Genomic DNA, 14,108 nt, shown 5'->3' with positions numbered 1-14,108 from the left:
ACCAGGCCTCTACTGCTAGCCAGTACTCCCGGGAAGGTCTGCTTTATAACATCAGTAAAGACCCTGAACTGCACTGCACGGACTCTGAGTTATTCCTGCTGCGCTCGTGCACCATCACTCCCATCATCCACACTAACTGCCCTGAGGCTATACTCCTCCCGTGGGGAGTCATCCCGTTCTTAGGTGCACACACAACACCGGCCTCAGCGGTCTGCCTTGCAGCGGCGTTCCCCACTGACCGCAATCCACGGGTGGCGTAGTCGGACTATTATCTCACTAATAAGACTGCCACTGAATTGACCACCCTGGGCACGGACCGGGTCAGCGCCACGGAGACTACAACCCCCAGCGATCCGGCTCTGGGTATTACCTGCACAACACAGGCCCAGGGGGCGCGTCATATGTATATGAAATAGAACTGTGAGTACATAATCGGCAGAAGAATATCTGGAAATGACAATGGTCATATACAGTACACATGAAGTACACAAGAAAATACCAACATTTACACTTGGATGAAAACAATGGAAAGCTATCACCTAGTGTTGTTGTCCGCCACGCAACCAAAAAGATTCCTCCTCATCCGGTGCATCAGAGACCAATATCCTCATCAGGTCTGGAAAGGGCAAAGATGGGAGCATTAGGACCTTTTGGCCCCATGGATCACTAAGATTGGCCCTAAAAGCCCCATAACTCCTGCCCTCACAATGGCAGTTCACAGATTTCCCTTAGCTGGACTTGCCCTAGATAGCTCTGCGTTTGTCCTAATTGGTCATCATCAGGGGAGGACATATGCATGCATTGTATAGGTTCAATGTTAAAAGTCCACGGCCCATCCTGCTGTTTGTCAGAATAATGTGGCAAGAAACAATGTTCACTTTGTCCAACTAAATACTCTGTTAGGAGCCCCATGTGACCCGATTTCACCGATATGCAATCAGAATTTGTGTTTTCCTGTCAAGCAGTCAAAAGCCAACAGAAAAAAAACCACTTCCTGTTTCCAAGGCTAGTAAGTACAACTGTGCTTCATGAGGAAGGTCCTGTAGAGCTCGCTTGCTTGGTCCTGGAGGTTTTGCCTAGAAACATGTGGTACATCATATGATTGATGACAAGACACACCAGGAAGGTCCTGCACACTTGTGCACACTAGCTTTGGAAACCGGAAGTGTGTTTTTTTGTTGGCTTTTGACCGCATGGCAGAAGCACAGGCTGATCCAGGTAGTTTCATCAGTATATAGAATTTCATTTTTCGCTATATGTTTAGCGTGGTGACAAACAGTGAATATTGGAATAAAATGCCACCTTATTTTTCAACAACACTACGCGCAAAATTTGAGTTTCTTTAGACAGTTTAACCTCTCTAAAGAAACTCAGAGTTGACAAATTCATCAGTTTACCATACTCCAGATTTTCTCAGGCTGATTTTACATTTCTTGACATCCTACGTACAATGGCCATCTCCTTTCTGGATGCTAAACTTCTAATAGATAATGTTTTATTCAAATGGCTTGCATTATATTTCTGAGTTTCTCATATTATTCTGACCTCATATGTTTCTTTTGGGACTGTAGTTTGAATACTTATCTCAATAAATCAACTTTCCCTTTATCCCTAAACTTTCCTCTTGGATAAAGCTTGGAACTTACTGTAAAATCATGATCTGATGTAAAAGAGATTATTTCATAATGATAAACATAAGAGGGTGATGGTGACAGTTACTGTAGGATTATGATGATGCTATCAGGCATTAAGAACATTCTTGTTGCTCAAACTTCACTTGGTTTTGAGAAACCTTGTTGAATTTCAAGTGTAGAATTCATACCAGGTTTGAACCCATGTGAATACATATCCATTGGAGCTTAATCCAATGCCTTTACCACTCGGCCATCTGAGTGGGTCGCTGGACCCTTCAACGCTTCCCTCGTGTCCACAACAATTTCAAAAGCGGGAGGTGGCACTTGTGGATGGTATAGGACCCCCCGGGGGCACTCCTGTAGCGGTGGTGTCTGGGTGCAGGTTTTGGAGTGCCCGTGATGTTTGTGCAATCTCAAGTAGCCAGACTCGCAGGTGAACTTGTAAACATATCAATTTTACTGAATGAGGTAACAGGGTACAGTCTCTCTTACAGGCAATGTTCACAGTATATTGTGCATATGAAAGTAATAGTTTTCCCCTCATCAGACAAGCATTGTTATGGCCTCTCAGGGCGGCTGGAGCAGAGTTCTCTTCACTTGCTAGTAGAGGAAATTATATGCGCAGTCCAAGAAATATTAAACTGATGGAGGGACCTTCACAGATTGGCTCTCTGTGGAAACACACTGAAGTGTGGATGTACTCACAGTTTTTATCACACCATTCCCTCTTGCAGGGGGTAGGTTTAAGCAAAGTTGGTGGCGTGGCAGCCACTTGGATCTGGTCCTGGCTAGAAGCGATAAGGATAACCCGAGAGCAGGAGAGTCCATGTACAGCATTCTATCTCCTGACTAGAAGACTCTTCACTCTTTTTGTAAAGGAGATTATGTGAGGAAAAAATGTCCCCGCAGCATAGACTGGCATTGAAAGCTCTTCTCTAAGAGGATAATATCCCTCCTCAATCTTCCTGAGGCAGCAGGAACCGCCCACAACTGGTTTGTACCAGTGCTTTAGTCAGAGAGCCCTGATCTAGGAGACTCCTCCCAGCCGTTACTATGCCAGCTTGTTGTGTGGAGATTAATCATTACTTCATACACACATTGGCGACCAGATAGCAGGAAAGTACAATTTACAATGCAAGAAAGTACAATTTACAATTCAATGTGTTATATCTCCTAACTCAGTACACACAACAGAACAAATCTAATACAACACTACAACTGTCTCATTTAGCAGTAGTAGAACGGGTACCGGGATGCCACATACTCCCCCTCTTAAGAAAAGCCGTCCTCGGCGAACAGTTGGAGGGTGAAGCCTTGTACAAATGACAAAGTTAGGGATACAGAGGAAAAAAGTGCTATACACAAGTGTATGGCAAAATGGAATAATTACTAGTAAAACCTACATAGGATATGAATATGAAAAATATTCAGAAATATTGTTGGGAGTAGAGTCTCAAGGCATTTGATGAAAATGTCCTTACCTAGGAAATATGCAATAGTAGATAAACATGAGAATAAACAACATTCTTAGCAATAACTATAATGAAGTTTACAATTTCTTGGCTTTGTGAGCCAGGCACAGCCCTTGAACTGTTATATTAACTAGAAAAAGAACACATATTAATCTGGTAAATCTTCGTATATAAATGCCAAGAGGGCATATCATTCAGGAAGGATATATGGTGAAGTAACTAGTCCCTGTACCTAGCAGGTAGGATACCTTTGGTACTCCACTCAGAGCGCCTCAAAGGTACTGTCCATTGGCTGGAGATTAGTTCAGGTTCTGTGGTTTCTTCAGGTGCAAGAAAAGTATTCTCTGTTGAGGTAGGAATGAACTGACAATAGCCAGGAAACGCAAATTGTGGAGCGAAGATAAGTTCAACGAGGCTCGGCAGTCTTAATGATGAATCTGGAGCATTCTGTGTTCCAATCAAAGTTGACTTGGGAAGTAGCCACTCTCTCAGGAGTTCTTCCTTGAGACACAGTTTTAGGCGGTTTCTGTGTACCGCCTGGGGTTTCCAACCAATTTTAGATATCTCGTACACATGAGACGATGGAAAGAGTATAGCAACTTCCCAAAGTGGATCCAATTTTCCAGTCTGATGGTTGTTTCAGAGCTAGACTCAGTCGCCAATTTGTAGGGGTTTGGCATGGGCATGTTGATTATAGTCTTCTTGTTGTCTTCTTCGTGCTTCTTCCATGCGAGAATCAACAATTTCCTTGGCTTCCGCCATGCGTCTGCGGTGTTCAATCACCCAGTCTGTTTGTGGAAAAGGATTAATGGTGTCAGGTACTTGTAGACCTAGGGCCAAGTCTGAAGGCAACTGGCCTTGTCGGCAGAACATCAGATAAGATGGAGTATGACCAGTTGAGCAATGGGTGGTGTTATTGCAGATGTGGACAAGATCTTTCAGAATCTCAGGCCACTCAGTTCCCTTGGTGGCAGAAGCAGTGCGCAGCATACTGATGATGACTTGGTTCATTCTTTCACATAGTCCATAACCTTGTGGATGGTAAGCAGTGGTACGCAGTTTCTTGCAATCTCTGTACTTGCACAGCTCATGGAAAAGTTGAGATTCAAAGGCAGGTCCGCGATCAGTGAGGATGTGGTCTGGACATCCATAGTGTTGGATGAGTTCGGTATAGAAGACTTCAGCTGCAGTTTTGGCTGTAAGATCTTGGACAGGAGCAATAGCGGCAAGCTTTGTGTAATGGTCCACCATTGTGAGGGCATATATAAAGCCAGAGCAAGTTGGGCCCAATTTCACATGATCAAGAGCAACAATTTCTTCTGGATTTTGTGACTTGATAGGGTTTAGGGGCGCTTTTTGATCTCTGCATCCATCTTTTGTGATGTTACATGAGGGACATTCTCGGCTCCAACTTTCAATGTCTCCTCTCATACCGACCCAGTAGAACCTTCGGTGGATGGTAGTTTCAGTTTTCTGGACATCGAAATGGCCAGAGCAATCATGATAGGCTTCAAGGATGACCCGTGCATCTCTCTTGGGAATGAATATTTGGTGAAGTCTGTCGCCTGATACAGGTTCCAAAGTGTTTCTTATTATGAGCCCTTTCTGGACAAATAGGTGTTTTCTCTGTCTCCAGAGGCGGGTAAGTTCCACATCAGGATGAGCTTGTCGTAGCCGGGTTGGAACTCTTCCAGTAGTAAAGAAGTCATGGAGTTCTCCCAGGACTCTGCTCTCTTCTGTAATTTCTTCCACAGGGAAGGTTCTTGAAGAGGTTCAGCAGGTGGCTTGGAATGAGATTCTCCCTTTTCAGCAGAGGCAGTGATGGAACTCTGTTGGGCAAACCTTGAGTAGAAAGGAGGCATTTCTACCTCTTCCCAGATGTCATCTCGGGGTGGTTCTTCTCCAACAGGTAGCCGGGACAATGCATCAGCATTGACATTTGATTTGCCACTGCGGTGTTTGACTGTGAATTTGCAGTTCGCTAGGCGTGAAGCCCACCGTTGTTCCATGGCTCATAACCGGGTAGTATCCAGGTGCACTAGCGGATTATTGTCTGTGTAGACAGTAAAGGGCGTGGCAGTCAGATAATCCTTGAATTTTTCTGTAACAGCCCAGACAAGTGCAAGCAGTTCAAGCTTGAATGAACTGTAGTTGCTGTCATTCTTCTTAGTTCCTCTTAGGCTGCGGCTGGCGTAAGCAATCACGCGCTCCTTGTTGTCCTGGACCTGGGACAAAACAGCATCTAGCCCTTGGAGGCTAGCATCTGTATACAAAAGGAATGGCTGAGTGTAATCAGGATAGGCCAGGATAGGTGGCTGGGTAAGTAATGCTTTCAGTGTTTGGAATGCTTGTTCTTGACGATTTGTCTAGTCTACTGGAAGCCTTTGGTTGTAGTTTTCCTTGGGCCATCTCCATAGCAACTCAGTAAGTGGTTCAGACACTTGAGGAAAGTGAGGAATAAAGTGGCAATAGTAGCCTGCAAATCCCAAAAAGCTTCAGACTTCTTTGACGGTAGTAGGCGTTCTCCAGTTCTGAACTGCAGCAATTTTGTTGGGGTCAGATTGTACCCCTTCCGCACTTCCGTCCAAGGTAGTTGACTCGTGGTTTTAGCAAGTGGCATTTGGAGGGCTTGATTTTCAGGCCATGTTGGCTTAGTACCTTGAAGACTTCAGACAGATGATGAATGTGGTCTTCATATGTCTGGGAATAGACAATACAAAAGAATCGCTGCACTGCTGCCAAATGGTGCTCAAGTAGGGGCCGAACCCGTTGCTATGTAAAAATAACCTTGGCACTCAAAATATTTTTCGAAGCAGTGAAAATTTTATTGCAGTCCAAAAGTAAATATAAAACGTTTCGGTCATAATGACCTTCATCAGTTAACTGCAAGATGTAGAACAATGTGAGTACATGAATATAACAGTTGGTAACAAATACAATTACAATTTCAATTGCATGGATACAAGGGAGGGAAAACTTAACAGGGGTAAAGCATAAGGATTGTGACTGGGAAGGGGAGAGAAAAAGAGGGGTTGTTTGGGCAGAAAAGCGGATGGCTATCTGTGCTCAAATAGGTTTAGGCAGAGTACACCTACCAATGTCGAAATGTGACTAGGAATACTGATGTTCAATCAGTTAAGCAGGCAATGGTAAGGACCACCTATGGGTAAGGGGACATATGAGCATACTATATGGCATCTATGGAGCATATGGAACAAACTGGTAGTAGCTGAGGACGTTACCTTAATATTTCTGAGACCTGGCAGGCTCCATAACGCGGTATCCACCGCTTGTTGTAGTGGCCATATGTGTGTGGAGGGATCTTTTTATAGGGGGCGATTGCCATGCGTGCAGACGCTGTGTGGTGGCTTTTCCCCATTATCCAGATTTCTTGAAAAGATCATTACACCCTTGACTCAAAGAAGCCCGTCCTTCCTGTTAGACACAGGCGCATTTCTAAAAACACTGTCTGGCTTGCAACAGGTCCCCGCCACTTCTTTACTAGTATCATTTGACGTAAAAAATATTTACACTTCAATACCGCATGACCAGGGCATTCATACAGTGAAGGCCCTCCTCATTGAATCTAACATCGACCCAAGACTCACTGAACTAACAATTGACCTACTGACCATAGTGCTCAACAAAAATTACTTTTTATTCTAGGACAAGTACTATCTTCAGGTCAAAGGCACTGCAATGGGCTCGAACGTAGCACCACCTTACGCTAATTGCTACATGGCAGCCTTCGAGAGCCTGAAAGTCTACACTAGCCCTCTCTTCCAGACGCATTCTATACTCTGGAAGAGATATATAGATGACATTTTCTGTATCTGGAATGGTACTCCAGAGACACTGGACACTTTCTTTAATCATCTAAATTCAGCGTGGCCCGATTTAGGTTTTACTGTCACTCATGACCATCAGAGAGTGAGTTTTTTGGACACTGTTGTTAGTAAGGACGAGAAGGGCTTCCTCACTACGGATTTATATTCAAAACCCACGGACCACAATGGACTATTACATTACTCCAGTAATCACCCAACACATATCAAAAAATCCATTCCAAAATCCCAATTCAAGAGAGTAGAAAGGATAGTGTCAGACCCTGTCCTCCGCCAACAAAGGTTACAAGAAATGAGCTCCATGTTCATTACAAGAGGTTATCCTCCATCCGCATTACAAACCCAACAAGTAGAGTCCCTTAGGCCTCGCACTGACAATTCCGACAGGATCCCATTTGTCCACACGTATCACCCGTTTGCCTATACTCTACACAAAATAATCCATAAACACTGGAATATCCTCCGCACAGGATATCCATCCATCACCAGTTTCCAAAAACCCTTCATGCCCTGCTTCAAGCGTGCTCGCAACCTCAGAGATTCTCTAGTTCGAGCAGACATTGGTAGCACAAAACAAGGACCCATTCAACGGTTCCTTCAGAATCCAAAAATGGGAACATTCCCATGCCTCCAATGTAGGCAGTGTAGCAATGTCCTGAAAGGTAGCACCATCCACCATCCCTACACGGGAAAGAAATTCTGCATCAAGGGCTATTTTACCTGTGAGAGTTCATTCGTAGTATACCTGATCAAATGCCCGTGCGGTATGATATATATAGGGGAGACCACCCAACCCATCAGGGACAGAATCTCAAAACACAAGTCCACAATTCGGTGTAAGAATCTACTACTTCCCATCCCCCACCACTTCATCAACAGTGGACACAGCATATCTCAGCTAAGGTTCCAGGTTCTAGAACAGATTCAACAACCGCGACGTGGAGGTGACCGTATCCGCCTCCTCAAACAGAGGGAGGCATATTGGATCCACAAACTAGAGTCTCTTTCCCCTAAAGGACTCAACCGCGAATATGATCTCCTTTCTTTTACTTGATAAGTGTCTAACCATAAACTAGGCAGTCATTTCATCTAATCATTCCCTAGTTTACAAATGGTCTCTAATCTGGACATTCAGGTGTATTTATATGTATTGTTATACACGTATATGTATGAATATGCATATGTATATTCTATTATTTCTCAGAGGGAAACACCATTATGGTGACATTTCAGAAAAGGTATTTGGTGTTTACTGTCTCTGCTTATATTATAAGAGTATCATATTGCAGCACTCCTATGGAACTGCTATTACTGTTGTGCTATATACAAATCATTTAATGACGCTGTTTACCATTATCTCTGTTACAGATGCTCCCTCTCCTTGGTCCCTTCCTCAACCATCTCTCCTCACCACTCCGTTGCCTGTCTTAGCGATACCTCTTTCCAGGAAAGCGCCCCATCACCCTCAATAGCGCTTACAACTCCTTCCTGTTTGCTGGTACGCAAGCACACCAACCGTGGAACGCAAACGGCGCGGAGATACGCCACTTCCGGTGACGTCATCCAGCGACTTCCTGTCTCGCGCTCCCAGCCACCACACAGCGTCTGCGCGCATGGCAATCGCCCCCTATAAAAGATCCCTCCACACACATATGGCCACTACAACAAGCGGTGGATACCGCGTTATGGAGCCTGCCAGGTCTCAGAAATATTAAGGTAACGTCCTCAGCTACTACCAGTTTGTTCCATATGCTCCATAGATGCCATATAGTATGCTCATAAGTCCCCTTACCCATAGGTGGTCCTTACCATTGCCTGCTTAACTGATTGAACATCAGTATTCCTAGTCACATTTCGACATTGGTAGGTGTACTCTGCCTAAACCTATTTGAGCACAGATAGCCATCCGCTTTTCTGCCCAAACAACCCCTCTTTTTCTCTCCCCTTCCCAGTCACAATCCTTATGCTTTACCCCTGTTAAGTTTTCCCTCCCTTGTATCCATGCAATTGAAATTGTAATTGTATTTGTTACCAACTGTTATATTCATGTACTCACATTGTTCTACATCTTGCAGTTAACTGATGAAGGTCATTATGACCGAAACGTTTTATATTTACTTTTGGACTGCAATAAAATTTTCACTGCTTCAAAAAATATTTTGAGTGCCAAGGTTATTTTTACATGGGAATAGACAATGACATCATCAAGGTAAAGGAGGACACTCTGAAAATTTTCGTGGCCAAGACATCTCTCCATTAGCCGTTGGAAAGTAGCAGGGGCATTGCAAAGCCCGAAAGGCATAAAGTTAAATTCAAAAAGCCCCATTGATGTGGTAAAGGCAGTCTTATCTCTGTCTTCTGGCGCCATGGAAACTTGCCAGTATCCACAGGTTAAGTCAAGAGTAGAGAAGTAGGAGGCAGATCCGAGAGCAGTCAGGGACTCTTCAATTTGTGGCAAGGGGTAGGCATCCTTGTTTTGTGATGTTGTTCAATTTGCTGTAATCCACGCAGAAACGGATGGAGCCATCTTTTTTTTTCACAAGGACCAGTGGTTCGGCCCAAGGGCTTTGACTTTCACGTATGACATCAGCCTCTTTCATGTCTTGAAGCATTTTCTTGACAGTCTGGTACTTTGCAGGTGGTATGGGATGATGTCGCTACTTGATGGGAGGATGATCACCTGTGAGGATTCGATGCTGAATCAGATTAGTCTTACCGAAATCCAATGGATGCTTAGTGAATACTTGATGATAACATTTGGCAATGTTCAGAACTCCATTGATTCTCTCTACTGGAGTAGTGGCATCTTCCACATTCAGCTCAGTCCACCAGGGGTCTGAAATAGCTTCCTTACTGTCTTGGGCAGATTGGGTAGAATGTTGATTAGCAGTTACTTCACTTGAGATGATGTCTTCTGGTGAGAGTTGAGACAACTGCGCTACTGGATGAAATTTGTGAAGGTTAACAGGTGCGTCACTTAAGTTAATCAGTCGAACTGGCAGTCTTCCGTTGGAGACAGTTAAAATACTGCGAGCAGCTTTCACTAATGGTTGTCCTTCTAGCAGGATTGGTTCGAGGAGAGCCTAATAATCTTGATTTTCAATACCTGGTCCGGCACGGCACCATACCATGGTTTCTGAACTGGGCTGTAGAATCACCAGTCGGGTAGCTCGGATGCGGACATGACAAATTTCACCCTTGCTATTTGCAAACTTCTGCTGGGTGGCAAGCACACAGATGGCATACTGAATGGTCCGCTGATCAGAAGATATAGCTGTAGGGAGAGAGGCATGCAAGGCAGACAACACTTCTGGAAAACAATTTCTAAGAACATTCATGCCTAGAACCATTACAGCAAAACCCTCATCCTCTACATCAGTTACAATGACACCCTGTTTTTGGAGCTTAATGTCTCCAATATGAATAGTGGGCCCCAGTAACCCTGGTGAGGTATGGGTTGATCATTACTAGCTATAATGTTAATCCAGACATCTGGAGGGTTATTTAAGTCACTAAAGTCCCAAAGTTCAAGATATGCATGCTTTTGCAAAGTAGTTACCTGTGAGCTGGTGTCGACTAGAGCTTCCAGAGGGACACCGTTTACCAGGACAGTTTTGTGCGGGCAGGACGAGATGAAGCGAGGCACCCACATGGATGCTCCCTCTGGACCTTTTCTTCTTCCTCCAGAGGGACAGTCCTTAGCCTCGGGGGTGGCCCGTTTAACTGATAGCACTGGGCTTCGGTGTGTCCAGATCTGTGGCAGTTCTGACAGAAAAGTCTCTTACGGTGAGCAGCTTTACCTGGAGGTAGACTTCTGGGTGGAGGCTCAGGAGAGAGAGTTCTGTCCTGGGCTTGCTCACTGGAGCGCGAAGGTGAAATAATCAGATTTTTGATCTGTTGAGAGACTTGTTTGAGTCCTCTGGTAATGTCATCTACATGGGCCTCAAAGGATGCCTTGGAGTCCACAGCAGGAGTCTGCGCAGTTTGTGTAGTTTGCATAGTACCTGTCGATGTCACCTGGAAAGATGGAGGAGCAGCATGAATAGATGCAGCTAGAGGAGCAAAGGGGACATAGTTTCCCTGTACATATTCATTTCCGAGGATACGGGTGGCTAGGGTCTTGAAGTCTGCAAAGGTGAAGCTGGGATGTTGTGCAGCAAACATGCGGAGTTGACTCTGCGACAATTCATAGCCCGTCCCCTCTATAAAGTGGTCTATTAAGATTTTGTCAGAGTCCACACATTCATGGGGGTCAACCTGTAAACAGCGGAGAAAGCCTCTTGGAGGGCTAGAGCATAGACCCGTAGGGTCTCATCTGGCTGTTGTCATCTTGCAAAAAATCTCATCTTGACCTCAGAGATGGATGTAACCTCAAAAGCATCCTTCAGTTTCGCAAGGATTTGCTCAGGCATTTTCTTCTATGTTGGGAGCCAGGATCAAACTTCCCTGGAAGCAGCACCCTCAAGCTGACCCAGCATGATCTGCACTTGCTATTCTGGAGAGAGGGGGTAAAACAGAAAGAGAGCCAGCAACTTGTCACGGAAGTCCCTGAAGGTGTGCGGCACCTGATTGTAGCGTGGCAACCAGGGTGTCCCAGGATAAAATGGGACAGAGAACGGCATGTTGCAAGCGATGGGCACAGCAGGAATGCTAGCACCAGCTTGGCTGTAGTTGCTGGGTTCACTCATGATATCGATGCTGAGGTGACTGCTCACAATCGAACAGGGTCTCTGATATAGGCACACAGATGAATCCTGTTCGTGACGCCAAAAATTGTGGTGGGCCACTAGGGAGGCGCCAGATGTTGCAGAAGGGCCAGCTGGTGTGTGTAGTCTAACTGGCAGTAGATAATGATGTCACGGTAGCTGAAGTGGGTCGATGGACCCCTCAACGCTTCCCTCGTGTCAACAACAATTTATAAAGCAGGAGATGGCACTTGTGGATGGTATAGGACCCACCGAGGGCACTCCTGTAGCGGTGGTGTCTCGGTGCAGGTTTGGGAGTGCCCGTGATGTTTGTGCAATCTCAAGCAGCCAGACACGCAGGTGAACTTGTAAACATATCAATTTTACTGAAGGAGGTAACAGGGTACAATCTCTCTTACAGGCAAAGTTCACAGTACATTGTGCATATGAAAGTAATAGTTTTTTCCTCATGAGACAAGCATTGTTATGGCCTCTCATGGGGGCTGTAGCCGAGTTTTCTTCACTTGATAGTACAGGAAATGCTATGCGCAGTCCAAGAAATATTAAACTGATGGAGGGACCTTCACAGATTGGCTCTCTGTGGAAACACACTAAAGTGTGGATGTACTCAAAGTTTTTATCCCACCGTTCCCACTTGCAGGGGGTAGGTTTCAGCAAAGTCGGTGGCATGGCAGCCACGTGGATCTGGTCCTGGTTAGAAGCGATCAGGATAACCAGAGAGCAGGACAGTCCATGTACAGCATTCTATCTCCTGACTAGAAGACTCTTCACTCTTTTTGTAAAGGAGATTATGTAAGGAAAAAATGTCCCCGCAGCATAGACTGGCATTGAAAGCTCTTCTCTAAGAGGATAATATCCCTCCTCAATCTTCCTGAGGCAGCAGGAACCGCCCACAACTGGTTTGTACCAGTACTTTAGTCAGAGAGCCCTGAGCTAGGTGGCTCCTCTCAGCCATTGCTATGGCAGCTTGTTGTGTGGAGATTAATTATTACTTCATACACTCATTGGCGAGCAGATGGCAGGAAAGTACAATTTACAATGCAATGTATTATTTCTCCTAACTCAGTACACACATTGGAACAAATCAATTACCACACTACAACTGTCTCATTTAGCAGTAGTAGCACGGGTAACAAGATGCCACACATTGGATCTTAAGTCCAACGCCTTAACTACTCGGCAATCCTGATCAATTCGCAAAAATATATATCTTTCATGCACAGCTGATGGGTATTAAACAAGTGCTGCTATCTTATAAAGTTTGCACTAAGAGATTTCTTATTTTATAAGCCACTTATCAAGAGCATTAGATTGGCCTCTATTGTAAATCCTACTGTTAACTGTAAATTTCATGCAACAACATTAAGTTTCCTCATTATGTAGAATTTCATTTTTAGCTATATGTTTAGATTGGTGACAAAGAGTGAATATTGGAATAAAATGCCACCTTGATTTTTCAACAACACTAAGCGCAAAATTTGAGTATCTTTAGACAGTTTAACCTCTCCAAAGAAGCTCATACTTGACGAATTCATCACTTTACAATACGACGGATTTTCTCAGGCAGATTTTACATTTCATGACATCCTACGCACAAGGGCCATCTCCTCTCTGGATCCCAAACATCTAGTAGATAATATTTTATGCAAATGGCTTGCATTATATTTCTGAGTTTCTCATATTATTCTGACCTCATATGTTTCTTTTGGGACTGTAGTTTGAATATTTATCTCCATAAAGCAACTTTCACTTTATCCCTAAACTTTCCTCTTGGATAAAGCTTGGAACTTACTGTAAAATCATGATCTGATGTAGAAGAGATTATTTTCATAATCAAAACGACAAACTTAAGAGAGCGATGGTCACAGTTATCGTAGAAATATGACGATACTATCGGACAATAACAGCTTTCCTTTTGCTCAATCATCACTCCGTTTTGAGAAACCTTGTCTTAACTTCAAGTGTAAAACACATACCAGGAGTTGGGTTTGAACCCATGCAGATACATATCAATTGGATCTTAAATCCAACGCCTTAACCATTCGGCCATCCTGATCAATTCGCTGAATAAAGCATCTTTCATACACAGGTGATGGTTATTAAACAAATGTTTTCTTATAAATTTTGCACTAACAGATTTCTTATTTTATAAGCCACTTATCAAGAGCATTAGAATGGCCTCTACTGTAAACCCTTCTGTTGACTGTAAATTTCATGCAACAACATTAAGTTTCCTCGATATGTAGAATTTCATTTTTGGCTAAATGTTTAGAGTGGTGACAAAGAGTGAATATTGGAATAAAATGCCACCTTGATTTTTCATCAACACTAAGTGCAAAATTTGAGTATTTTTAGACAGTTTAACCTCTTCAAAGAAGCTCATACTTGACAAATTCATCAGTTTACCATACTCCAGATTTTCTCATGCAGATTTTACATTTCATGACATCC

The sequence above is a fragment of the Phyllobates terribilis genome, unplaced genomic scaffold (assembly GCF_046119375.1).
Source record: "Phyllobates terribilis strain yellow unplaced genomic scaffold, ASM4611937v1 Scaffold_3__8_contigs__length_932513732, whole genome shotgun sequence".
Lineage (NCBI taxonomy): Eukaryota > Metazoa > Chordata > Amphibia > Anura > Dendrobatidae > Phyllobates > Phyllobates terribilis.
This window is presented reverse-complemented; position numbering follows the sequence as displayed.